At 44.1% G+C, this 26,218-nt stretch overlaps 2 protein-coding genes across 3 annotated transcripts in view; one reads left to right on the forward strand and one right to left on the reverse strand.

Moving 5' to 3' along the window:
- The window catches only part of HMG20A (high mobility group 20A), a 48,426-nt gene extending 47,890 nt beyond the window's left edge, over positions 1-536 (reverse strand). Inside the window, exon 1 of the mRNA XM_077470797.1 lies at positions 448-536. The gene's annotated coding sequence lies outside the window, so the exon portion shown is untranslated. The remainder of the gene's footprint in view (positions 1-447) is intronic.
- Positions 537-863: 327 nt separating this feature from the next.
- PEAK1 (pseudopodium enriched atypical kinase 1) overlaps positions 864-26,218 on the forward strand; it is a 135,271-nt gene continuing 109,916 nt past the window's right edge. The window contains exons 1-2 of one of the 2 annotated variants that reach the window (XM_077470844.1): positions 864-1,016; positions 19,449-19,656. The gene's annotated coding sequence lies outside the window, so the exon portion shown is untranslated. The remainder of the gene's footprint in view (positions 1,017-19,448; positions 19,657-26,218) is intronic. The other variant, XM_077470845.1, reaches the window with a different exon arrangement.

The raw sequence follows: 26,218 nt of genomic DNA on the forward strand, positions 1-26,218 counted from the left end.
CCGGAGGGGGGGGGGGTTCCGATGAGCGGAAGGTCCACTTTAGGGTGGACCTCCGCTTTAATCCTCTTGTATTATAACTGTATTGTCTCCTTTTTATATTGTAAAGCACTGCGTAAACTGATGGCGCTATATAAATCCTGTATAATAATAATAACATAGGGATATAGAGAATACTATGGATATATAGAGTACAATAGGGTTCTATGAATATATAGTTTTCTATGAATATACAGAGTTTTCTATAGGGTTCTATGAATATATAGGGTTGTATGCGGTGAGCAGAGCTCCGACAACAATGGTCGTGAATAGAGGAGAGCGGTATAGGAAGGTGCGGTATTCCCGGTCCCCCGTGCCGCCCCGCCCAGCCCGCCACATCAATTATTCCCTCACACAATATTCCAAAACCGGAAACGCACTGAAAGGAACTACATAGAACGGATCATTTACCAGCCACTTCGCTTCTCCCTCAGCACCGGCTCCTTAGCAACCTGCAGACACGTACAGAGCACGTCGTACGTCCCCCCCTGCAATGCTTCCCATGTGTATATCACTCCGCCACCCCCTCCACCCAACCCTTTACCGATTTATACAATGTTTTTATAAGTTAAAAAAAATTGTACAGCAACGTGGAAACATTTATCAAGTTCTGCTGAAGTCACAAAAGAAGAATGGACGTTATACAGAAAAACAAAAACGGAACTATATTATAGTATTAGTCACTCTTGTAGTCTTCCGCCCCTAAAAGCATGCCGGGTGTTGTAGTCTTTAGAGAGGGCCGGTGACGTAGACACAAGGGGGAGCGTGTCTATTGGGTAGAACACGTGGCCCGGGATTGGCCCCTCTCTTTCCCACGCCCCCTCCGTGGCTGACTCGGTGCTGAGGGTGAGCGGCGCGGTGATTGGCTGGCGGGGTGAGGATGCGGTGGCAGACAGTGGAAGGGGGTGGTGACGTAGAACCGTCTGGATGGGAGTGGTGAGATATCTGTGTGCTGCTGTGACATAAGAAGGTGACGTCAGGTAGGTGCTCATTGTCACGACACTGATTTCTAGAGGATGTGTGGGGTGATATGTGTGAGGGGGGAGGGGGAGAGGAGATGGTGGTGAGGGATGGAGGGAGGAGTGGCAGTGGTGAGCACAATGGTGGGATGGTGACAGCAGAGGCTGCTATGGCTGGTACAGGTGTATAGGAGTGAGTGGAGGGGCTCAGCACAGGAGTTGTGGCTACATAGAGGTCTGTGAGGACTAATAATACTGAACTCCTAATGACACCCATCAGTGCAGCTCTGTGCCCATCAATAAGTCCTTAAAGTGAAACTAAAGTCCATGAACACCCTAATGAGCTCCCTCATTGGTCCTGGCTTCTCCCGGGGGGCGGAGTCTTCCGCTGTTTGGCCAGCATAGGATAATATAATTCTCACACATGGACCCTGAAATTCCTTTGACCCGGAACTCAGAAATGTTATCATCCCAGGACCCAGAACCTCCTTCGTCCCGGGACCCAGAAAGTCCCTCGTCCCGGGACCCAAAAAGTAATTCGTCCCGTGGCCCAAAAAGTCCCTCGTCCCGGGACCAAAATGTCCCTCGTCCCGGGACCAAAAAGTCCCTCGTCCCGGGACCAAAAAGTCCCTCGTCCCGGGACCAAAATGCCCCTCGTCCCGGGACCAAAAAGTCCCTCGTCCTGGGACCAAAAAGTCCCTCGTCCTGGGACCCAGAAAGTCCTTAGTCTCGGGACCCAGAAAGTCCTACGTTCCGGGACCCAGAAAGTCCTTCTTTCCGGCACCCAGAAAGTACTCCAATCCCGCACCCAGAAAGTCCTACGATTCCGCACCCAGAAAGTCCTACGTTCCGGGACCGAGAAAGTCCTACGTTCCGGGAGCGAGAAAGTCCTACGTTCCGGGAGCGAGAAAGTCCTACGTTCCGGGAGCGAGAAAGTCCTACGTTCTGGGACCCAGAAAGTCCTACGTTCTGGGACCCAGAAAGTCCTACGTTCTGGGACCCAGAAAGTCCTACGTTCTGGGACCCAGAAAGTCCTTTGTTCCCGGGACCCAGAAAGTCCTACGTTCCGGGACCCAGAAAGTCTTTTGTTCCGAGACCCAGAAAGTCCTTGGTTCCGGGACCCAGAAAGTCCTTGGTTCCGGGACCCAGAAAGTCCTTGGTTCCGGGACCCAGAAAGTCCTTTGTTCCGAGACCCAGAATGTCCTTTGTTCCGAGACCCAGAATGTCCTTTGTTCCGAGACCCAGAATGTCCTTTGTTCCGGGACCCAGAATGTCCTTTGTTCCGGGACCCAGAATGTCCTTTGTTCCGGGACCCAGAATGTCCTTTGTTCCGGGACCCAGAATGTCCTTTGTTCCGGGACCCAGAATGTCCTTTGTTCCGGGACCCAGAATGTCCTTCTTCGTTTGGACCCAGAAAGTCCTTCTTCCTTTGGACCCAGAAAGTCCTTCTTCCTTTGGACCCAGAAAGTCCATCTTCCTTTGGACCCAGAAAGTCCATCTTCCTTTGGACCCAGAAAGTCCATCTTCCTTTGGACCCAGAAAGTCCATCTTCCTTTGGACCCAGAAAGTCCTTCTTCCTTTGGACCCAGAAAGTCCTTCTTCCTTTGGACCCAGAAAGTCCTTCTTCCTTTGGACCCAGAAAGTCCTTCTTCCTTTGGACCCAGAAAGTCCTTCTTCCTTTGGACCCAGAAAGTCCTTCGTCCCGGGACCCAGAAAGTCCTTTGTCCTTTTGGACCCAGAAAGTCCTTCATCCCGGGACCCAGAAAGTCCTTCGTCCCGGGACCCAGAAAGTCCTTCGTCCCGGGATCCAGAAAGTCCTTTGGACCCAGAAAGTCCTTCGTCCCAGGACCCAGAAAGTCCTTCGTCTCGGGACCCAGAAAGTCCTTCGTCCCGGTACCCAGAAAGTCCTTCATCCCGGGACCCAGAAAGTCCTTCGTCCCGGGACCCAGAAAGTCCTTCGTCCCGGGACCCAGAAAGTCCTTCGTCCCGGGACCCAGAAAGTCCTTCGTCCCGGGATCCAGAAAGTCCTTTGGACCCAGAAAGTCCTTCGTCCCAGGACCCAGAAAGTCCTTCGTCTCGGGACCCAGAAAGTCCTTCGTCCCGGTACCCAGAAAGTCCTTCATCCCGGGACCCAGAAAGTCCTTCGTCCCGGGACCCAGAAAGTCCTTCGTCCCGGGACCCAGAAAGTCCTTCGTTCCGGGATCCAGAAAGTCCTTTGGACCCAGAAAGTCCTTCGTCCCGGGATCCAGAAAGTCCTTTGGACCCAGAAAGTCCTTCGTCCCGGGACCCAGAAAGTCCTTCGTTCCGGGATCCAGAAAGTCCTTTGGACCCAGAAAGTCCTTCGTCCCGGGACCCAGAAAGTCCTTCGTCTCGGGACCCAGAAAGTCCTTCGTCTCGGGACCCAGAAAGTCCTTCGTCCCGGGACCCAGAAAGTCCTTCATCCTGGAACGAAATTTCTTCATCTCAGGGTCCAGAAACTCCTTCGTCCCGGGACACAGAAATGTCTTCACCCCGGGACCCAGAAATGTCTTCACCCCGGGACCCAGAAAGCCCTTCGTCCTTGGGACCCAGAAAGCTCTTCGTCCTTGGGACCCAGAAAGCCCTTCGTCCTCGGGACCCAGAAAGCTCTTCGTCCTCGGGACCCAGTAAGCCCTTCGTCCTCGGGACCCAGAAAGTCCTTCGTCCCAGGACCCAGAAAGTAGAACTGAACCCTTCCATTTCACTTTTTCCCAGAACAATCACATTCTAGGCATCTCATGAAGGATGACCGTCACAATTGCTTGGGCTCTCAACTGAATCGCCAAGCCATCAAATGTCTGGTGTCATAACCAGGGCTTTTTTTTTTTTGAGAGAATAGGTGCAGGAACCCTTCTGAGTCACTCCTTGTCTCTGCCCCCTACCCACCTCCGAGCACTGTCTCTTGTCTCCGCCCCCTACCCACCTCCGAGCACATTCCCTTGGTTTCAACCCATCCACCTCCCAGTACTGCCCTTTTATAGAGTACAGAACCAAGTATTATTTTGTGGTGGTAAAAAATCTGTATGGACTTTGTTAAGGATAACAAGAAAAGCAGAAAAGATCCTCTGCACCCAGCAACAATAGATCCCCCACACCCAGCAACAATTTTAGATCTCTTCCCATATTAGATTCCCCCAGCAACAATAGATCCCTCAGCAACAATAGACCCCAGCAATAATAGGTCCCCTAAGCGACAATAGATCCCCCTAAGCAACAATATTCCCCACTCAGAACAATATATCCCAGCAATAATATACCTCAGCAACAACAGATCCCCCTAAGCAACAATATACCCCAGCAACAATAGATCCCCCACAGCAACAATATACCCCAGCAATAATATGTCTCTGCAGCAACAGTATATCCCATCCATGCAATAATAGATAACCCCAGCAACAGTCGACCCCCACACAGAAAATAGATTCCTGCCAGCATCAATAGACCCTACAGCACACCCCAGTACCCCTTGCTATTACATACATTCCATGCTGGAGGTGCAGGAACTGCGTTCCCGCTGAAATAAAGCCCTGGTCATAACTGATCACATGTGCGGCACTATATTTATAACAGGTAGTTATATAGCGCCATCAATTTACATATATATATATATACTGTACATTCACATCAATCCCTGCCTTCAAGGAGTTTACAATCTAAAGCCCCTTTCATACTAGGGACAAATTAACTTACCAGCATGTGTTTGGAGTGTTGGAGGAAACCCACACAGGCACAGGAAGAACATGCAAACTTCATACAGGTAGTGCCGTGGATGGGATTTGAACTGATGATCTCGGTGCTGCCAGGTGGAAGTTCTTACCACTGTGCTGCCCTTATTACTTGCTGATCACACAGAGGATAAGATGGCGGCTTCCTTGGCTTTGAAGGACAGAAGGGTTTAGTATCGCTAATTCACTTTAATCACTTAATCTCCAGAAGTTTTACCCCCCTTCATCACCAGGCCGTTTTTTTACGATTCTGCACTGCGCTATTTTAACTGGCAATTGCGCAGTCATGCAACACTGTACCCAAACAACATTTCTATACATTTTTTCACACAAGTAAAACTTTTTTTTTGATGGTGTTTGATCACCACTGGGTTTTGTATTTTTTGCAATAAAAAATAAAAAAAGGTAAAAAATCTGGAAAAAAAAAAGAATATTTTTTACTTTCTGTAATAATACATATCCAATAAAAGAAAATCAGATTTCTTCATACGCCATAATGTATACCTGCTACATGTTTTTGATTATAAAATAATCTCAATAGGTGTATATTGATTAGTTTGCATGAAAGTTATAGCACAACAAACTATGGGATATATACTGAATTTTTATTTATTTATTTTTATACTACTAATGGCAGCAATCAGTGACTTATAATGGGACTGCAATAGTGTGGCGGTCAATCTGACAATAACTGATGCTGGGGGGAACTGACTAACATTAATACTGTCATCAGTGATAATACTATACACGGTAACTGTACTAATGGCACTGGCTGGGAAGGGGTTTTTACATCTAGGGAAATCCAGGGGTTAACTATGTGCCTAGATGTGTGTAATATGTGTAACGTGTGCTGCTTTTACTACTAGATCACTCAATTTTCTCATCCCTGCTTTGCAGGGAGGAGAAACTGAAAGACCCACACAGAGCTCTGGGCTGTGATTGCACTCAGCCGATGAGCAGGTCCCGGTCATGAATCATTGGCCAGGACTCGCTGATAGGCTCCTGCTTCGTACAATCACAGCGGGAGCACGCTCCATAAACCCAGGAGTAGACAGCGTCTTATGCCTTGTACACACGACCAGACTTTTCATCAGCAAAGGTCAGACGGAATGAATCCACTGGACAATTCGATCGTGTGTGGGCTTCATCGGACCTTTGTTGTCTAAAAATCAGACGCACATGCTTGTGTGTGGCCAAGTCTGTTAGTTCGGAAAGTCCGTCGGAACTCTACCGAAAGTCCATCGGGAAGACCGTCGGACCTAGTCTGCTGGAAAGTCCGGTCATGTGTACACGGCATTACCAAACAACCCAGAAAATCGGACGATCGGTTGCTTGATTTTCTTATAGTGTGGAAATTTTCCAAAAATATAAACAGTAATAAATGTCATAAACACATAAATGCACATAACACGTATAAAGTTGCCTTACTTTATATGTTTTCCTATATACATGTTATGTGCATTTATGTGTTTATGACTCTTATTACAGTATGTTTTTAGACAGTTGCCCAATCTATTGCTCTTGAGAAGACCCTTGAGTCGAAACTTGTAGGATTAGCCATGATTTTTTTTTTTTTTGGGATCTAGAGCCATTTCCTGTTATGAAGAAAGTCCTATTATTCTGTGCAAAATTAGCATTCACTGTTGCATGTATTTTATTATTGTCTTAAGAATGTATTTAATAAAAGCGATATTTGTATATATTTTTTTTTATATATATTTGTCATAGTGGTGCTTTTCCAAAAGTCCCTTCCATAAACCTTCTTTCTGTAACTGACCAGAATTACCAGAGACTTTCCAGCTTGTTGCAACAATGTGCAACATATGCTTTTTTCTATGACAGAAATTTGTTAAAACCCAGCTTTGAATTAGGTGGATAAAGCCCCATACACACTAACAGATTTTCTGCTGATTTTTGTCTTCAGATTTACCAAAACATGTAGTGCAAGGGCCTGCCTGATTGCAAACACATTGAAACTCCTAAGGTTTGACCTCATATTATATGGTTTTGGTAAATCTGAAGGAAAAAATCTGCAGAAAATCTGATCGTGTGTATGGGGCTTTAGAGTTCTCATTTCTGTCATACTTTTTTTGTTTGTTTAGTAAGCAAGAATGCATATTACATTTGTATAGGTGCACCAGAGGAAATGACATAAGCGTACATTCATAAAGTAAATGGCATAGAAGAAGGCTCCACAGTTTGCCATAAAAAACACACAGTCTCTGTTATCAGGCCATATAATAAAACCCCAGTGAGGGAGTTAGAGGGATTCCACCAAAAAAAAAAAAAATTAAAAGCCAGCAGCTATAAATACTACAGCTGCTGACTTTTAATAAATGGACACTCACCTGTCCCGGGTTCCAGCGATGCCGGCAGCCGAGGCCGATCGATCGCTCGGCTCTCGGCTGCTGTCGCCACCATTCTAGGTGAGGGAATCAGGAAGTGAAGTGAATCGGCTTCACTTCCCGGTTCCCCACTGCGCATGCGCGAGTCGCGCCACGCAATAGGAAATCTCCGCGCTGTCACTGGGACCCGTGTGTGTCCCAGCAGACAGCGCGGCAGGGCAGGAAATGGCGTAAACTCCCACGGGAGTCTATGCCCGGAAGTGGGTGTAAATACCTGTCTTTGACCGGTATCTCCACCCCCCTCCCCCCTGAAAGGTGTCAATTGTGACACCGGAGGGGGGGAGGGTTCCGATCAGTGGAGGTTCCACTTTAGGGTGGAATTCCGCTTTAAAGCTGAATTTTACTAAGTATAGCAAACTTCCCTTTTGTTTCTCCCCTTTCCTTCTAATTTAAAAATATATATATATATAATGTTTGCCTTTTTTGACAGATTTTTCTCCTTTCTTGCACTTCCTACTTTCCAGCCTAGCCTGGGCCTCACTGCCTCCTTGGATAGGTGTGACCCATCGATCTCTGGAGGCTGTGAGTTACCAAAGGCACACACACAGCAAGATGTAATGCGTTTGTAGAACAGAAATGTTGTTGCAGTGCATTTGTGCACCCAATTATGTTTCTGTTTCACACCGCAGACCGCTGTCATACTCAATTACCAGAAATGGGGGGGGGGGGGGGGGGGGGTGTGCACATGCACAGAAATCCACAATGCTCATTGGTCTCTGCGGTCTCTGCTAGGTCTGAAATAAATGACGAAGACCGGCAGGGTATATGCACTTTTAAATGATATTGGCGCAGAAGAGGGATGAGGAGGATTTATTCAGGTAAATTCCATTTAAACTGTTACAAAACCCACAACAGTAAAATCAGTCTGTATATGCAGTAAAGCGTGCTTGTTATAGTCACTGTGGAACGTAAAGGGTTAAACCCCCACATTGTGTAAAAAAGGCGGTTTGATCCTACCTTCTGTGATCCTCCCCTCCTTCCACTGTCCCCAAACCATCTCTTGATAGTACAGAGCCTTGGGGGCACTCTGCACACGCTCAGTTTGGTGTTTACTCCTAGCGAGTTTTTTTTTTTTTTTTTGGGGGGAGGGTGCATGTGATCAACACAGGGCCAATCAGCACTGTCCAGACAGAGGGTCAGGGGTCATGCAGCCTCATAGAACAGTCAGAGGAGGATGAAAACTCCTCCTACAGGCATTAACCAGACACTGATAGAAGTCACAAAGCTGATATATACTGCTGATGAGAAAAGGTATTTAGCAGTTTATATTTACCAAAATAATCGCATTTCCATGCTTTGTGTATTGTGGGAGACCAGATATAGTGAATGCAGGTTCTGGGTTTAGTAACACTTTAAGCTAGCCATAAAGTAGATTTTTTTTTTTAAATGTTCCATTTTAACATTCATTCATTTTTTTTTAACCACAGTGGTGTCGAATTGACATTCATTTTTGATCACAGTGATGATTGAAAAAGGAGGATGGAAATTGTTTTCTTGAATGAATACATTTCAACAATGAAAGTATTTTTGGTGTGGAAGGTACAGTACATTCCTTCCAAAATGGAATATGGAAAGCAAATTTAATTTAGTTCTCTTGAGCGACATTTGTTAAGTCATCAAACGCGCTGAGAATTTTCATACAAATGTTTGTTCCAAGATCTACCAAGTTTTACTTGTGTTGTAGTTAATATATAGAATAGCAGGTTCTGTCAGATGCTAGCCCCATAAACCCTCTGTCACATTTTTATTTATACTGTGACCTCATTGGGGGTGATTTCCATTCACTTCCATGCACTGTAATGACAATATAAGAAGAGGGCGGTGTAGCATGTGCTTAGAGAGGAAGATGGGAACAGCAATAAAAACATTGGCAGAACTTCTGACTCTTTCCCACTCTACTAAAATGTGTTCCCTATCACTCCCTGCTCTCGTGTGAAGTGAAGGGAAATCTCCCCAATAAGGACACAGACAGAAATGAAAACCTGACAGAGTCTCTAACCCCTCGCCTCTCTATACAAAATGAATAAAATGTTTTACTTGGAGTTGGGATTTGATTGCACATACACTGCTTCTGTTTGTTAACTGAGTTGCAAAGTATATTGCTATACCTCCTAATGTGTATGGGGGGACAGGTAGGTGTTTCATTGTCATGGGTAGGCATCAGCCTGTGTATCTGCAGTTATTTAGCAGTGTGATAAGATTGTTTGGAATACATTTATACACAACAGGAAATGGAGGGGGAGATATATACATTAGGGATACTTGATGATACACACATACTTGACATGAATTGCCATTTATAATGCCCAGTACACATGGGCCAAATGTCAGCTAGTTTGGCCGGTTTCTGTCAAACAAGCATGCTGGAAAATCAACTCCCAATAAATGCTCTCCCCCTGTCAGAAGACAACAGCTCAGCCCAGTGGGGTAAATGAAAAAAAAAAACACTTATGCTGCGTACACAAGACCGAACTTTCTGGCAGAATAGGTCCAATGGAATCATTCCGTTGGATAGGTCGATCGTGTGTGGGATAGTCTGATCGTCTGAATTTTTTAAAGAAAAATGGACCTAGAGATAGAACATGTTTCAAATCAGTCCGACTGACTCAATTTCTGTCGGGAAGACTGTTCGTCTGTATGCCGGTCCGATGGACCAAATACAACGCAAGGGCAGCTGTTGGTTACTGGCTATTGAACTTCATTTTTTGGTCCCGTAATACGTTATCACGTTCAACACGAACGGACTTTAGTTCATTCGTGTGTGGGCAAGTCCGTTTGTTCGGAAGTTCGTCGTAACTCCGTCGAAAGTCTGTCCGAAGACTGTCAGACCTTTTCTGCCAGAAAGTCTGGTCGCGTGTACGCGGCATTAGTGTGTACCAGGCTTAAATGGTCAGGAAGTTGAACACAGTATAAAAAACACTACTAAATGATAACTACATTACATAAAGAAATGACTTAATTTTCCAATTTACTAAAGTGAGGCTGAATGATAACTAGATTACACATAGAAATTACTACAATTCCTCATTCACTAAGATGAATACTACATAAGAGCTAGATTATGTATGGGAATTACTCAAATTCCTCACGCACAAGTGTGATTACTACATGATAACTAGATTCATTATATAAATAAGTTTCTTGTGCACAAAACTTGAGACTACTAGATGGTAATTAGGTTATATCTAGGAATTACTCCATTCCTCATGCACTAAGGTGAATAATAGATGGTAACTAGATTACACATGAGAATGACATCAGTTCCTCCCACACTAAGGTGAGACTAGTAGATAATAGATTACATAGAGGAATTATACCAGTTCCTGGTACACTAAGGTGAGACTACTAAATGATAGATCACATAAAGGAATTTTTCCAGTTCCTTTTGCACTAAGGTAAGACTTTGTAGATAATAACTAGACCAGATGTAGGAATTACTACTCTAGTCCCTCATGTACAAAGTCGAGACTACTAAATCAGTGGTCGCCAAACTGTGGTCTTTTGCTTGCCTTTATTTGGCCCTTAAGGCACTGTATCTCCCTCTGATATCAACAATGGTATACTATTACTTTTACTTCACCAACAATCGGGCACTATTTCTCCCATAACACCAACAATGGGGCAATGTTCCTTCCACTTCACCAATGATTGGACACTATTCCTTCCACTTCACCAATGACGGGACACTATTCCTTCCACTTCACCAATGATGAGACACTATTCCTTCCACTTCACCAATGACGGGACACTATTCCTTCCACTTCACCAATGATGAGACACTATTCCTTCCACTTCACCAATGACGGGACACTATTCCTTGCAATTCACCAATGATGAGACACTATTCCTTCCACTTCACCAATGTCCCTATTCCTTCTACTTCACCAATGATGGGACATTATTCCTCCCACTAATACCAATGATGGAACAATATTGCTCTTCTCATTGACCACTGGCTTTATATAATTATTTTTACTTCCATTGACCACCAAACTTGAGATGATGGAGTTTATTTACTAAAACTGGAGAGTGCAAAATCTGGTGCAACTGTGCTTGGCAGTCAATCAGTTTCTAATTTCAGCTTGTTCAATTACACTTCGATAAAACAAATAAAAAACTGGAATCTTATTGGTTTCTATTAGAGGTCGACCGATATGGGTTTTTCTCTGGCCGATGCCGATGCCGATATTTACAAATCATGGCAGCCGATAGCCGATATATGATGCCGATTTTTTTTGGGCCGATATGTTAGGCCGATTTTATTTTATTTATTTATTTTTTTTCCTTTTTTATTTTTTATTTTATTTTTTAATCCCCCTTGATCTAACACACCTTTCCCACTGGGGCGTTTTTCAGGCGCTTTTGGGCTAAAAATAGTGCCTGTAAAATGGCTCCCCTGCAGTCTGTGTGAAAGACAGAGTGCTTTCACACTGAGGCAATGCGCTGGCAGGATCTTAAAAAAAAAGTCCTGCAAGCAGCACGTTTGGAGTGGTGTATACCGCTCCTCCACCACTCCTGCCCATTGATATGAATGGGCACCACTGCCGAAGCGCATGCAATGCGATTTGGCAGCAGTGCTTCATGGGCGCATTTAACCTCTTCCTTGGCCGCTAGCTGGGTTATATGTGCCCCACTAGCCAAATAGCACCGCTAAAATGATGGTAAAGAGCCGCTAAAACGTGCGTTTTACCATCAACGCCTGCCCGCTCCAGTGTGAAAGCAACTTCATAAGTGATACAGAAAATTTCTTACATTTAAACATTTATTAAACAAAACAAAACCACCAATCAGTTTACTTGTATGTATGATTTAGATAAAAAAAAAAAAAAAAACCTATATATTAAATAAAAACAGGTAGTCAAAACTTTTGGACGAAAAAAAAAATGGGCTAACTTTACTGTTTTTATTTTATTTTTTAAATAGTGTATTTTTTTCCTAAAAAAATGCATTTGAAAGACCTCTGTGCAAATGCCGTGTGACATAAAATATTGCAACAACCGCTATTTTATTCCCTAGGATCTCTGCTAAAAAAATATATATAATTTTTGGGGGGGTCTAAGTGATTTTCTGGCAGAAAATACAAGATTTTTACTTGTAAGGAACAAGTGTCAGGAAAGATTTAGTCTTTAAATGGTTAAACTGAGAACTTCTACACACAGAGATGACTTCATTCATTCAAGTGTAAACATTGTATCATTCTGTTCTTTTCTTGGCAGCCTGCCCAGAGAGGAGGAAAGGGTTGCTATGACGACTCAGGCAACTTACACTGACTGAAATGACTTCTGTAATAGAAAAGTCCCGCTGTAGTTCTAAATCGGCTTTTTATCAGCTCAAATCGTCCGATGCCGATTATTTAAAAAACGGCAAATATCGGCCGATATATCGGTCGACCTCTAGTTTCTATGCAGAGCTGCACTCTCCAGTTTTAGTAAATCGACCCCATTGCCTACGCCGATACTGGGGCATTTTCTACTCCCACTGGCTAAAATGACCCTCCTAAAACCTAAAGGTCAGTAAACTGGCCCTTTATTTAGAAAGTTTGGAGACCCCTTTATAGAGCTGCGCAATTAATCGTTATAAAACCGCGATCTCGATTCTCTCCTCTGACGATCTCTCCCACTGAGAATAGGCAATTCTTTCATATAAACAAGTGGAGAGATTATCTGCTCACTCAGCTGTCAAAATAAAGCATCCCGGGCAATCTGCCAAGTTTAGAACTTGGTGAAACATTGTAACTAACTTCTTAGATCAAAGGCATAGAACTTCTTGTGTAAACAAATAATCTGGGCAGTCTGCCAAGCTTTCAACCACATGTAAATGCAGGAAGTTTAACCACTTAAAGTCTAAATCTTTTTCTGACACTTCTTTCTTAAAGAGGAGCTGCACCTAAAAAAAAAAATATTAAAAGCCAACAGCTACTAATATTGCAGCTGCTGACTTTTAATAATATCACACTTACCTGTCCCAGGTTCCAGCGATGTCGGCGGCAGATGACGAGCGATCGCTCGTCTCGCTGCAGCCACCGCCGCCATCCTCTGTCAGGGAATCGGGAAGTGAAGCATGAGGGCTTCACTGCCCGGTTCCCTACTGCGCATGCGCGAGTCGCGCTGTGCTTCTCTTATGGTCCCCCGCTGTGTCTCTGGGAACTGTGTGTTTCCCAGAACACAAGGGGGGGGGCGGAGCGATGCGGGGGTCTGCGGCGGTCTGGCCGGAAGTGGGTGCAGTTACCTGGATTATTCAGGTAACTGCACCCCCCTCCCCCCTGAAAGGTGCCGATTGTGGCACCGGAGGGGGGGAGGGATAATACTAGCGGAACTTCCCCTTTAGGGTGAAGAACCGCTTTAAGTTAAAATCAATATTTTTTGCTAGAAAATTACTTGGAACACCCAAACATTAATAAATAAATAAAAATTATATATATATATATATATATATATATATATATATATATATATATATATATATATACATTTTAGCAGAGACCTTAGGGAATAAAATGGCAATTGCTGCAATATTTTATGTCACACTGTGTTTGCCCAGCAGTATTTCAAATGCAATTGTTTGGGAAAAAATACACTTCAATAATTAAAAAAAAAATTTGAAAAACAGTAAAGTTAGCAAAATTTTTTTGTTTTAATGTGAAAGATGATGTTACGCCACGAGAATCGTGAGAGAATCGTGATCTATCTTCTAAGCAAAAAAATCGTGATTCTCATTTTAGCCAGAATCGTGCAGCTCTACCCCTTTAGTAAATGATAGTTTAAATGAAGGAACTAGTCCTTGTGCACTAAGGTGAGGAGGTCAGCGAACACACGTTGCTTCTTATTTTCACAGAACAGATTTGTCCTAAAGCACATTGTATGCGTTGATCAGTTTCAGAGGTTAGACCCAGCCATTCATGTTTCCCAATGATTTGCTTTCCTGTCAATGAGACGATTGGGATGTATTTGGAGGATGAGCCTGATGCAGAGACTAGTACAAGCAGGATGGGTAATATGTGGTAGTGAAATAATAAGAGTGACAGTGAGAAATGAAATCTTTGTGGCTTAATGACAATCGGTTGTGGATGTTGTAGGATCGTGCTCAGACAGTGCTGAAAAGACGTTGAATGACAATGTTGACTCTTTTGGGTGACAGCCAGGAATTGTCACTGCTCATGATGGATTAAAATGAGGGAGTGAACATGAATTGTGGAAGTTAAATGACAGACTGAGGGTGTGACTGTCGGATAACATTTGAAGAGTCAGCACCCATAGAGAAGAAAAAAAAACATTCAATTCCTATATTGATTTAGTACATGGAGAGAGTGGAACAGGAGTAATATTGTACCCATCGTCGGGTAATGCCAGGGCAGATGGCCAGCTAGTTGTACAGCTCATGTGAGTCCTCATCACTTTTAAAATGTATCTCTTTAAGTTTTTCCAGCCATGATTTAGTTACAGTGATTGTCTCTTGTCTTGGTAATAATGCTCCTTTTTGTTTCTGTGTTCTTAGTCTTCCCCTTTCTCTTCCTTCCTCTCTTTCTCTTTCCGCGGCCCTCCCTCATTAAATTTCCATTTCCATATCTAGAGTTCTGGCTAAGACTAAGCTTGGTCTTCCGTTAACCAGTTCACATCCACCCATTGAACAAGAGGGGGAGATTTCATGTTCCTTTATGGCCATTCGGGTGAGCTATATGGTTAGAATTGAATGTCGGGATATACCTTCTGTACTAGGGAATTCCATTGTAGAGAATAAAATATTTGGAGTCATTATAGTAGAGAAAGTGTTTAACATATTGTCTATTTGACTGCAATAAAGCATACAGAATGTCTTTTCAGGTTAGGGTCCATCCATCCATAAAAGGGTATGACAAATTGACTTTTTGTGTCATTAGTGGACTTATGTTGTGCCGTATAGGCATGAGTTGGCGATCCTTCTATGATGAGTAAAGGGGATGTTGTATGCATTTCACGTCAGGGTGTTTCACAGAGCTGTGCACAGCAGTGACTTTGTTTTCAGCACATCCGTGAACCAGTCGCTTGGATTGTGCAATAGGTCGCTGATTGCTAAGGATTTCATCTTCTTTGGGAACATACTTTAAAAATGGTTAATACTGTGGTGCTAGTCATGAATATAGGGAAAGGGTTTGTCTCGCAGTCTCTACTGTCACAATAAAAGAGGGGTTGCTTGTTCTTGGACATGGGCCCAGCTCTGATCCCACACAGGGACTTAGTCAGGATGCATGAGAGAGCAGACAGCTGTTGTGATAGGCTCCTTTGTTGTAATGCATTGCTCTGCACAGTTTAATGTGCTCATTGTCAGGAGATAGATAGTCCGAACTCAGTAGATTTGTTGTATGCAGAGTTTGGTGTTCATTTTATGAAATATATTTACATCTTCAGGTGTTATAGAGGTTTTCCTGTCGTAACAACATGTTAGTATGTGTGAAAACATTACTTATAGTTCTCTTCTCAATGTAGTACAGTGTGATTCTAAGCCCTTGTACACACGGTCGGACATTCCGGATTTTGTCCGACGGATTTTGTCCGAAACTTGTGTTGCATACACACGGTCGGACAAAGTTGTCGGAAAATCCGATCGTATGTAACATGACAACATTATTTCATTACAACGGGACTACGTTCAGGCTGGTAGCCAATAGCTTTGGTCTAGAAATTTGATCTGAGCATGCGTGGCGCTTTGTCCGATCGGAATTCTCTACACACAATCGGACAAAGTCCGATCGGATCATGTTGTCGGAAAGTTTTGTAGCCCAGCTCTAAAACTTTGTCCGTCGGCTATTCTGTCGGAAACAGTCCGATGGAGCCCACACACTTTGTGTCGGATTATCCGACAACACAGTCCGATCGGACATTTTCCATCGGAATGTCCGACCCTGTGTACAAGGGCTAAATGGATGGTGCAAGAAAGCTTTTTGTGGACGTAACATAACTGTTTTTGCAGAATCATACTTACCTAGGTGGATGCGGCATAGGTCCCCCACCGGTTCTGCACTGAGAACCGAGTGATTAAACACCGCCGGTCACTCGGTTCTCAGAGAGCTGGTGATTGTCAGTCATCGGCTGTCTGCTCTGCCACCCGGCACGCTCACTGGAGCACTGGGCTGTGGAAGGGGCGGGATCGGCCGACTCAGGCTCTCAGTGGCTTGCTTAGAGGCTGAGCCGGGTTCCCGTCTAGGCATGTGGGGAGAATCTTGACCATGTGGTTGCGATCTTACCTGAGCCTGGACCAGTTCTGTGACATCAGCTGACAGCAGACTTCAGCCCACTGTCTGCTGAAAATGGGTCACAGGAGTGCAGAAGGAACTACACTCCTGTGGACTGCAGGAGAAGTACAGCCAAACGAGCATTGGCTGTACTTGTCCTTTAAAATAAATAAACACACATTGTTTTTCAGGAAAAAATGTGCATATATTTTTTTTTTATAAGGCGCCTGCAGAGCATTGCACCTGCGATCAGAAGATTATGAGTGCAATCTCCACCTTCTGCAAACTCTCAGCATAGCTGTCTGCTAATGCCTCATATGAGCAGGCAGTTACCTGAGAACAAGAAGAATCATTGGACTATGAGGACGCTCACCAGCACCCTCACAGGAAACTGAATGAATTATGAGGCCATGTGGGCGGAGCTTAGCACATCTGCACTGTTTTTAAAATAGTGATAGCGGGTATGAGGACAAGATCCCTGGCCCACTATCACGGGGGGTAGCATGTTCCAAAAGTAAACGTATCCTTTATTGTGAAAAGACACATCAACTGTCCACGTTTTACCTGAGCACTGCAGATGTTCAGTGCGAGCCCCGTTTGTGACACGACAGATGATTGCCGTTTATCAATGTTATCACTCTCGCTGCAAGTTTTTGGACATGATTACAGAATGGCTTATGGCACAGATGGAGGAAAATCTGACCAACCTAGTCTTTCAGCCGGATGGCACTCCTCTTCATTTCCACTTGGATGTTAGCCGATACCTGAATGATTCCCTACCAGAACGTTGGGCTGGCCGTGCAGGAAAGAACAATTGGCCAATGTCACTCTGGCCTCTGCAATCACCAGACCTAATGCCCCGCAACTTGTGTCTATGGGGGTACACCAGGGACTTGGGTGTATGCCATCCCCTCATGTTGCAGGACCTGAAAGACCTGAGACAAGTCATCATAGAAGCAGTGGAGTCCATATCCAAGGACATGCTGGCACGAGTCTGGACAAAACTGGAGTACGGTTTCCACATCTGTTGTGTCACCAACGGGGCTCACATCGAACATTTGTAGTGCAGAGGTAAAACTTGGACAGTTAGTTTGGCTTTTCATGTTAATACAGTTGTGGTAGGTTCATTACATTATGAATATATGAGCTTTACTTTTGCACCATCCTTATTGTATCACACTGTATTGTAAAAAGGAATGTCAAAGTGAAACTAAACAATATCCTTATTCTCCAAAAGCCATCCATACACATCCGCTACTTGAGGAGGAATTCCAGGAATGGATAATTTATACTTAGTTATATTGGTCTAGAGTGGACCAATGTACCCATGTATATAGCATGCCTGGCCAATGCCGATGGAAGCTGGAAATCTTTGAAGTAGTCACCAATACCCCAGTGAGTGGCTGGCCTGATGCATTGTGAACACAGGATACTGGCCATTCAGAATGGGCGTCATTTAGAAAATGCTTTGCTTTCTGAATGAATGAATGCAAAGCGTTCTCTGATTGGACAAGAGTGCGGATGTCACTGCCCCACCTCTCCACCTTGTCCAATCATAGAACAATTTTATGCTTTACCAGGTTCAAACATATGAAGCCAGCAGAGTCAAATGCACGTTTGTAAAGCACACTGCTGGGTTAAGGCTAAGGCTTAACCCAAAAAAAAAGAAAAACAGTGATCCTATTCCTTTAAAGCATTGTATATGACACACTGCTTGTCCTGTGTCATTTGGCTTGCTGTAACACCTAAAAGCCTGGCTGATCCTGCCAGTTTCTCCCTCCCCTCTGTAAACTGACCACAGTGTATCATGGCTGCTGAGACCAGACACCGTGGTCAGTTTACATGCCTCTGTCATCAGCAGCCTGCTATCTGTCTCCTCTCTGCTCCTGTGTCCTCCCCCCCCCTCCCCTCTCTGTCTGTGTGTGAGCCACCCCTCCCCCCTCCTGCTGCTCTCATAACACTAACCTGTATACGCCATCAGCCATCAGCACTGCACTGCCTCCTATTGCAGTGCCCCCCTCTGTGATATATATATATATATATATATATATATATATATATATATATATATATATATATATATATATATATATATATATATATAAATTTATAAATATAAATGCTGTAAATACCTAATTTAAGAGCCGAGATTGCGATCACATGACCAGCCAGCTCTCTCCTCCTCCCCTCCAGAGTGACATCAGCAGAGGAATCTTACCCCCACCCACTGCATCTCTCAGAGCAGGAAAGGAGAAAGCTGGCCAGTCATGTGATCGCAATCTCGGCAGTGAAATTAGGTATTTACTGCATTTATTTTTATAAATCACACACAGAGGGGGATACTACAATAGGAGGCATTGCTGATGTATGTATGTATGTATGTATACAGGTTAGAGTGGCTTAACCACTTTAAGGCTGGCCATATATTATATGATTTTCTTGCACAATTTTACTTTAGAGTTACCAAAACCATATAATATGGAGGTCAAACCTAAACACTTTCCATTTGTATGCAATCGGGCATATTTAAGAAAATAAGAAAATTGTATAATGTATGGCCATCTTAAAGTGGTTGTAAACCCTAGATTAAGGCTTACCTGTAGGTCCAAGAAATATCTCCTAAACCTACATGGTTTAGGAGATATTTACAAAAAGGCAGGCACCGCTGTTTACGGCGCATGCGCCGTAGACAGCGGCGCACAGGCGCACTATCACCGTTAGCAGCATGCCACTGCTAACGCCAATATGCCGTTAGTGGCGGCTACGATGCATAGTAGCCCATTATGCTTTACCTTTGTAGGGAGACAAATAAGAAGTAAACCCATCAGAGTTTACTTCCTCTTTAACTGTCCCTTTCAGCTATGTCTTCTTTGCTCAGGCTGGATACAGTTATCTCGCAAAAGACAGAGTTTAAAAAAAATGTTGGCTGCAGTTTGATAATAACTTTATGTACCTACACTATGACTTTCCTTAAAGTTAAATTTAATGTAAACCCTAAATTTATTTTCAGCATGTCTGGCCTCATACCTCACTCTACTCACTGATCTGTTGCAAAGTTTCTGAAGATCCTGCCAGTAACATAATTTTCCTGTTACAGGCTGACAACGCTGAAGCTCCATTCAGATTTGGTGTTTTGGGATCTTTGGGAAATTGCTGTGATTCTGTCTGCGATCTTGTGAGCTTCCTGATGATGTGGAAGCGCAAAATGCATTGAGGCTGCGCGCTCGCCCGCGCTGACGTCATTTGCGGTACGCCTGGCTCCAATCTCTGGTGTGCTGAAACGCACGCCAAGAGCCCTAGGGACGGTGAGTATTCCTTCTGTTTGGCCATATACGCTAGTGCTAGCCTTTTAGCGCCCACAAATGTAAGTGTATTACTTTGCATTTTGGCTTTAAGTTTTTATAGACTGTATTGCGCTATTTAATGAACTTTGCTCTCTCAAGCTCCTGTCTTTTTATAAGGCAAATGATACACCAGTGGATGGTGCTAAGTTATAAGGATCTTCTCTCCTGCTATCCCTAGCGTCCAAGGAATTGATTTCTACACAATTTATATATATTTTATTAGTTATCTGGTGAGTTGGATATTCTCCTGTACAAGTGATGGTGGAGCACAGATAACTAAGAACACTATTTGTCTACACAAGAATTTTTTTTTCCTTTCTTTTGGTGTCTGGATTCTTCTTTAAGGATTTCCTATATTTCTAGATACTCACCTAATCAAGGTGTGATTCAATATAATTGTATGGTACTAAGCATGTTTATGTATATTCACCTGAATTAGCACCAACCATTTTTAAAAGAATTTTTAAATTTGACCTTAAATCGCACTGCAGTTGCATAATGCATTTTCAGGTGTCAATGGCACCTAAAATGCGGTGCAGTTTAGCCATGATGATCGCATAACAAACTGCAATGCGCAAAGCTTGTCGTCCAAAAAAGAGCAGCAGCTTTTTTGCAGCAACCAGCTTCCTGCAGATACCGTACTGCATTTAGGTGCTATTGAAAATGAATGGCATTCGAACGTGTGTTTTTGTAATTGCAGTGCGATTTCTATTCGCAAGCAGAATCCCAGTGATTCTGCCCAAGATCCCAAAATGTCAAATGTGAATGGAGCCTGAGCCCTGGTTCATACTGACTATGGTTTTGAAATCATGCAACTTCATCTGAAATCAGCATGTCAGTGCGAATTCAGGTGTGACTTTGAAGGCATCTGTGGGGCTTCATGCACAGATGTCTATTCAAGTTGCACCCGAAATCGCGAAAAGTAGTGCATGTACTACTTTTTCAAATCGATGTGGCACCGCAAAGTCAGCGCTGCACCAATTGGAACATTGCTATTGCCAGCAATAGGACGCGACTTGTCTTGCAATTTGACCCATCAACTCACATAAAAACTTGCTCTGATGTGAACCGGGGCTAAGGCCGGGTTCACACTGGTATGACACAACAGTTTTACGACTATGGATCCGTCTTTGCTTTGCGACTTGAAGTCTGACATCCGTCCGACTTCAATGAATGGGGAATCCGACTTTGAGCCCAACAATGCAGGCACTTTGTGTCTGGTATGAATCTTTAGGGGGAACTCCACTGCAAAATAAAAAAAAAACGACATGGGTTCCCCCTCCAAGTAGAAAAACGGAGGGCACACCGACCTTGTGCATTACCAAAGATAAAATGTATTTAAATAATAAAAACAGAAGTCATACTCACAAACAAGCGTTAAAAAAAGGCTTAACATTGCTCCAAGAATTTGGAATCTTCTAGACGCCTGCAACCTGGACTGGGTATTAGGAGGAACCAGATGGCATCGCAAACAGCTTATGCGTTACGAGGGAGTACCCTCTTCATCAGAGCCACTCTAGGTTACAGGTGTCTAGAATACATGGTTCCGAATTATTGGAGCAACGTTAAGCCTTTTTTTAACGTTTGTGAGTATGACTTCTGTTTTTATTATTTAAATAAATGTTATCTTTGGTAATTTTATCTTTGGTAATGCACAAGGTCGGTGCACCCTCCCTGTTTTTCTATATGTTTCAGCTCTAAGGACACCCATTGTTCTGAGGAGGACAGCAAGACCTTTGACTTTCCATATTTTATCCAAAGGGTTGGCTACACCACTTACACATGGACTAATTGTTTTGTGTTTTTCCCCTCAAAGAGCATACCAGGTCTGGAATGGATTTTAAGGGGAACCCCCATGACAAGAAAAAGGCTTAGGGGTCCCCCCCAAAATCCATACTAGACCCTTATCCGAGCACGCAGCCTGGCAGGTCAGGAAAGGGGATGGGGATGAGCGAGCGCCCCTCCTGAAACTTACCAGGCCACATGCCATCAACATGTGGGGGTGGGTGCTTTGGGTCAGGGGGGCCTTGCGTCCCTCCACCTCAAAGCTTCCATGTTGATGAGGACAAGGGCATTTTCTTTTTCTTTTTTTGGCTGTTGGTTGTCGGGGTATGTGGGGGGGGGTCTTCTCTGCTTCTCCCTCTGTTCTTCTTCTGATGTTGACTCAACGCTCTCACGCTCTAATGCTGGGTGTGTGGTGTGCCACTCCTTATATTGGCATGGGGTGGGGCCTCCGAATGATGTCACACGATGACCCCGCCCCATGCCAATATAAGTAGTGGCACACCCCGCACCCAGTATTTGAGCGGGAGAAAGCATTGGGTCAGCATCAGAAGAAGAACAGAGGAAGAAGACAGTGGAGAAGACCCATCAAAAGAGTAAGAAGATAGCGGAGAAGACCCAGCAGAGGCTGAATAAAGAGGGAGAAGAACCGGAGAGGGCTCGAAGACATCAGCGGAGAAGACCCGGACAGGGGAGAAAACTGGAAGAGGCAGAAGACATCAGTGGTGGAGGCAAAAGAGCCGGAGAAGGGAGAAGAAATAGGAAGCGATGCCAGAGCTGCCTTAAAGTGGTTGTAAACCCTTACAAACCACTTTGACCTACAGGTAAGCCTAGATTAAGGCTTACCTGTAGGTCCAAGAAATATCTCCTAAACCTATACGGTTTAGGAGATATTTACCTGAAAACAGCCATGTGCCATAGACAGCGGTGCGCAGGCGCACTGGGTAAGCCACAGATCGCGGCGATATGCCGCGAGTGTGGGCTCCTGTGCGCATGCGTGGGAGTGACGTCATCGCTGCTCCGGCGAATCACAGCGCCGGGGCAGCGAGACCCATGGAGACCCATCAAAAAGATGGACGCTCTGAACTACAGGGGACAGCGGTGACTTCGCTGGCTCCAGTGTCAGGTAAGTGACACATAATGGACTACTATGCGATGCATAGTAGTCCATTATGCTTTACCTTTGCAGGGAATCAAAGAGGAAGTAAACCCATCAGGGTTTACTTCCTCTTTAATAAATTACTTTAGAAACCTGCATACTGCGTTTTATTTTTGACACTTTTTTTTAGGTGAATAGGTAGAGGTACAATGTACCGATACTCATGCACATAGGGTGGGGGGCCGGGATTTGGGAGTCCCCTTGTTAAAGGGGGCTTCCAGATTCCAATAAGCCCCCCCCACCCACAAACCCCGACAACCCTGGCCATTGGTTGTTGGGAAGAGGCCCTTGTCCTCATCAACATGGGGAAAAGGTGCTTTGGGGTGGGGGGCGCAGGGCCCCCCTGCCCAAAAGCACCCACCCCCCCCTCCATGTTGAGGGCATGCAACCTGGTACGGTTCAGGCGGAACGGTCACTCGTCCCCACCCCCTTTCCTGACCTGCCGGGCTGCGTGCTCGGATAAGGTTCGGTATGGATTTTGGGGGGGGACTAAAATCCAAAATACCAGACCGAAGGGCCTGGTATGCTCTTGGAGGGGGAACCCATGGCGTTTTTTTTTTTATTTTTTATTTGGCGTGGAGTTCCCCTTCAAGATCTTCAGAGCACGAGTCACATGCCAAAGTCGGATCAGTTAAGACAGCGATCTGACTTTGATCCGACTTCAGTGATATTCAATGGACTGAAGTAGGATCAAAGTTGGACCAAAGTAGTGCAGGGAGCATTTTCAAAGTCGGACCGACTTATGTCAGACCAGTTAAGACGGCTCTCATAGGGAAACATTGATTTTCACACGTCATGCGATATGAGCTCCCAATGTCGGAGCATTTTTCGTACCAGTGTGAACGCGACCTAAAGCCCCATACACACTATCAGATTTTCTGCAGATTTGTTTCCTTCAGATTTACCAAAACCATAAACCTTAGGAGTTTCAATTTGTATGCAATTAGACAGGTCCTTGCACTACATGGTTTTGGTAAATCTGAAGACAAAAATCAGCATAAAATCTGATAGTGTGTATGGGGCTTTAGTCTCTACCTCTTGATTAGCTGCGGTGTTGTCAGCCTGTCTTGCTGATCATTGAGTTGCCTGAAATGGGAAGTGCTGTTACTTGCAGGATGTCTGGTTAAAAAAAATTGCAGAGGACTCATAAACATTTTTTGGTGAATACTGCAAATCTTCGCGTTGGACCTCTCCTTTTGAAAATAAGGTTTGCCTCGCTATCATGTTGATCCTGTGGCTTCGGTACATTGGGTCATTGAGCTTGTAACAAGTTTGCAGATCAGGAGTTATGACTTGAGTAGCTACATATGGTACTTGTTTAGGTCAATGACTCAGAAAGTAGTGCAGGCAGACAGCAGGCAGAGGCATCTGCAGAAGGAATGGTTAGCAATGGCCGCCTACATATTTATTTTAGTGCAGCTCTCATACATTACAAATACAGTGAGCAACTCTGACACTGTGGGAAAGAATTTGGTTAGCTGTACTCTTGCTTAGTCTATTTTAGGCTTCTGAATGATGGAAAAGTTACAGAAAACCCCTCATTCCATAAACCAGAGAATTCCTGAAAATATAACCTAAACTGGCATTTGTTAATAAAACACTTATCATCTACGGTTATTTTACAAAACACGTATTTAGTCATATGCCTTTAGTTTATTTGTCATCCCAATAAACCAAAGGACACGGGTGTGTAAGTAAGTCCTATTAACTACAAAATGCACACACACCCAAACATAAAGCACTGCTAAAAGAAAAACATGTATAAGATTCATCTGAAAAACTTCAGTATTATATATTCGATGCAAAAGTAATAAGTCCTGGAATGTTTCTTGTAATAGCTGGAAGTGTGTTACTGATTGTGAATCACCAGGTGAAAATAAAGAAAAAAAGACTAAAGCAAGAAAACAAAGGAAAAATGGGGGAAAACACTGCGCTATAACTGAATATAAAACAAAAACAGCTGCCAACACTTAAAACAAACAAAGTTCCACAGTCAAAAAGTAAAAAATAGTGTAGCGCTTCGGTAGTAGTGAATGTGATCAACGCATGCACACAAAATTCAAAATAAATAGTCACATGCGACAGTCCATATACATAAAACACAGTCCAATGGAATAAGTATGAACTTCCGTGATGTAACTGGTGCAGGAATGGTTAGGCCATTACAAGGAAAGAGAGGGATCTTGCTAAACAGATATACCCATGTAAAACAGCTTGTCTGTAGACGTTAAGGAAGTAGATAAGTACTCTTACCAGCTGTGTTGGACTCACACGGTCATATGACAGTTGAGTCAGTAAAGCTTGGGGTCCCAATCTAGGGCCAGGGGGTGGATCGATGAGGGTCCGTCAAACTGATGAGAGAACTCCAACCAACTTTGTGCCAGGCGATGTATTTCACGGATGGAACATCAGGATGGTTTCTTATCCAACTCGGACGTAGCACGATCAACACCGATACTCCGATCACCCCAAAATAGGGTGAAGGATGTTAGAGGTTTTTTAGTCCAAAAAAAGAGGAAAAAGAAGGCTCCACATGGTGCGGGTCAGACGGTATAAAACGGCAAATTTATTTAAAAGTCAAAAAATTATATAAAATATTTTATGACTTAGTGATCACAAAAAGGTTAGGTAAAAATAAGAATAAAAGCAATGTAGGGTGCCAACAGCTAGCCCGACGCGTTTCGACACATATGTCTTCGACATAAAGCAAGAAAACAAATGCAGTCACCACATGTAAAGTTACATATACTCACCAATGTAACTAACCTCGCTGAGATGAAACATATCCTCCAACATTAGTTATACCTGTTTATCTGCAGCCCTCCCCTTTTCACAGGCTGATGAAGCATACATTTTACACAGCATTTCTGATCTCCAGAAAGCAGGGGGCAGGGATCTAATGTCACATATGCACAGCATAGAGCAGGGAGCTGAGTGTAATCTGAGATCTGTGTGGAGTGAAAGTGATAGTAAACTCTGTTACACAACTTGTACCTACAGGTAAACCTATAATAAAGCGTACCTGTATGTACTGTGAATATCTCCTAAACTTGCACAGTTTAGGAGATATTCAGAGTACACGCAGCCAATGACATCAGCGGCGCATGTGAGCTGAAGGTTCGGCTTACAGCGCCGGAACTTCAGAGCCCATGCTGTAAACAGCGGCTCCCGTGCATATGTGCAGGAGTGACATCATCACGCCCCTGGCCACTCGTGTAGCGGGAGGCCGCAAACCTGGAAGGAAGACTGGAGGAAAATGTCAGCCCTTTCAGCCGTGACATTGTGACACTGGAGGGCTTCGTTCTAAGGTAAGTTTCTCATAATGTGCTAGTATGCGATGCATACTAGCACATTATGACATTGCCTTGCAGGGATTTTTTTTTCAACCACCTGCAGAATACTACCGATTTAATGGACACCTCTCCTCTCTACACAAACTCATGAAAAATATGCACAGCTGAGGCTGTCAATCACCTGCTGTGTGTGCACAGCTGAGGCTGTCAATCACCTGCTGTGTGCTGGGGGGGGCATCTCCCAGAATTGTCTGGTGTTGGCTCATGCATATAGCAGAGGAATAAGAGA

Source organism: Lithobates pipiens, unplaced genomic scaffold, assembly GCF_037356315.1.
Source record: "Lithobates pipiens isolate NorthernLeopardFrog02 unplaced genomic scaffold, aLitPip1_a1.2 Scaffold_8, whole genome shotgun sequence".
Taxonomy (NCBI): Eukaryota; Metazoa; Chordata; class Amphibia; order Anura; family Ranidae; genus Lithobates; species Lithobates pipiens.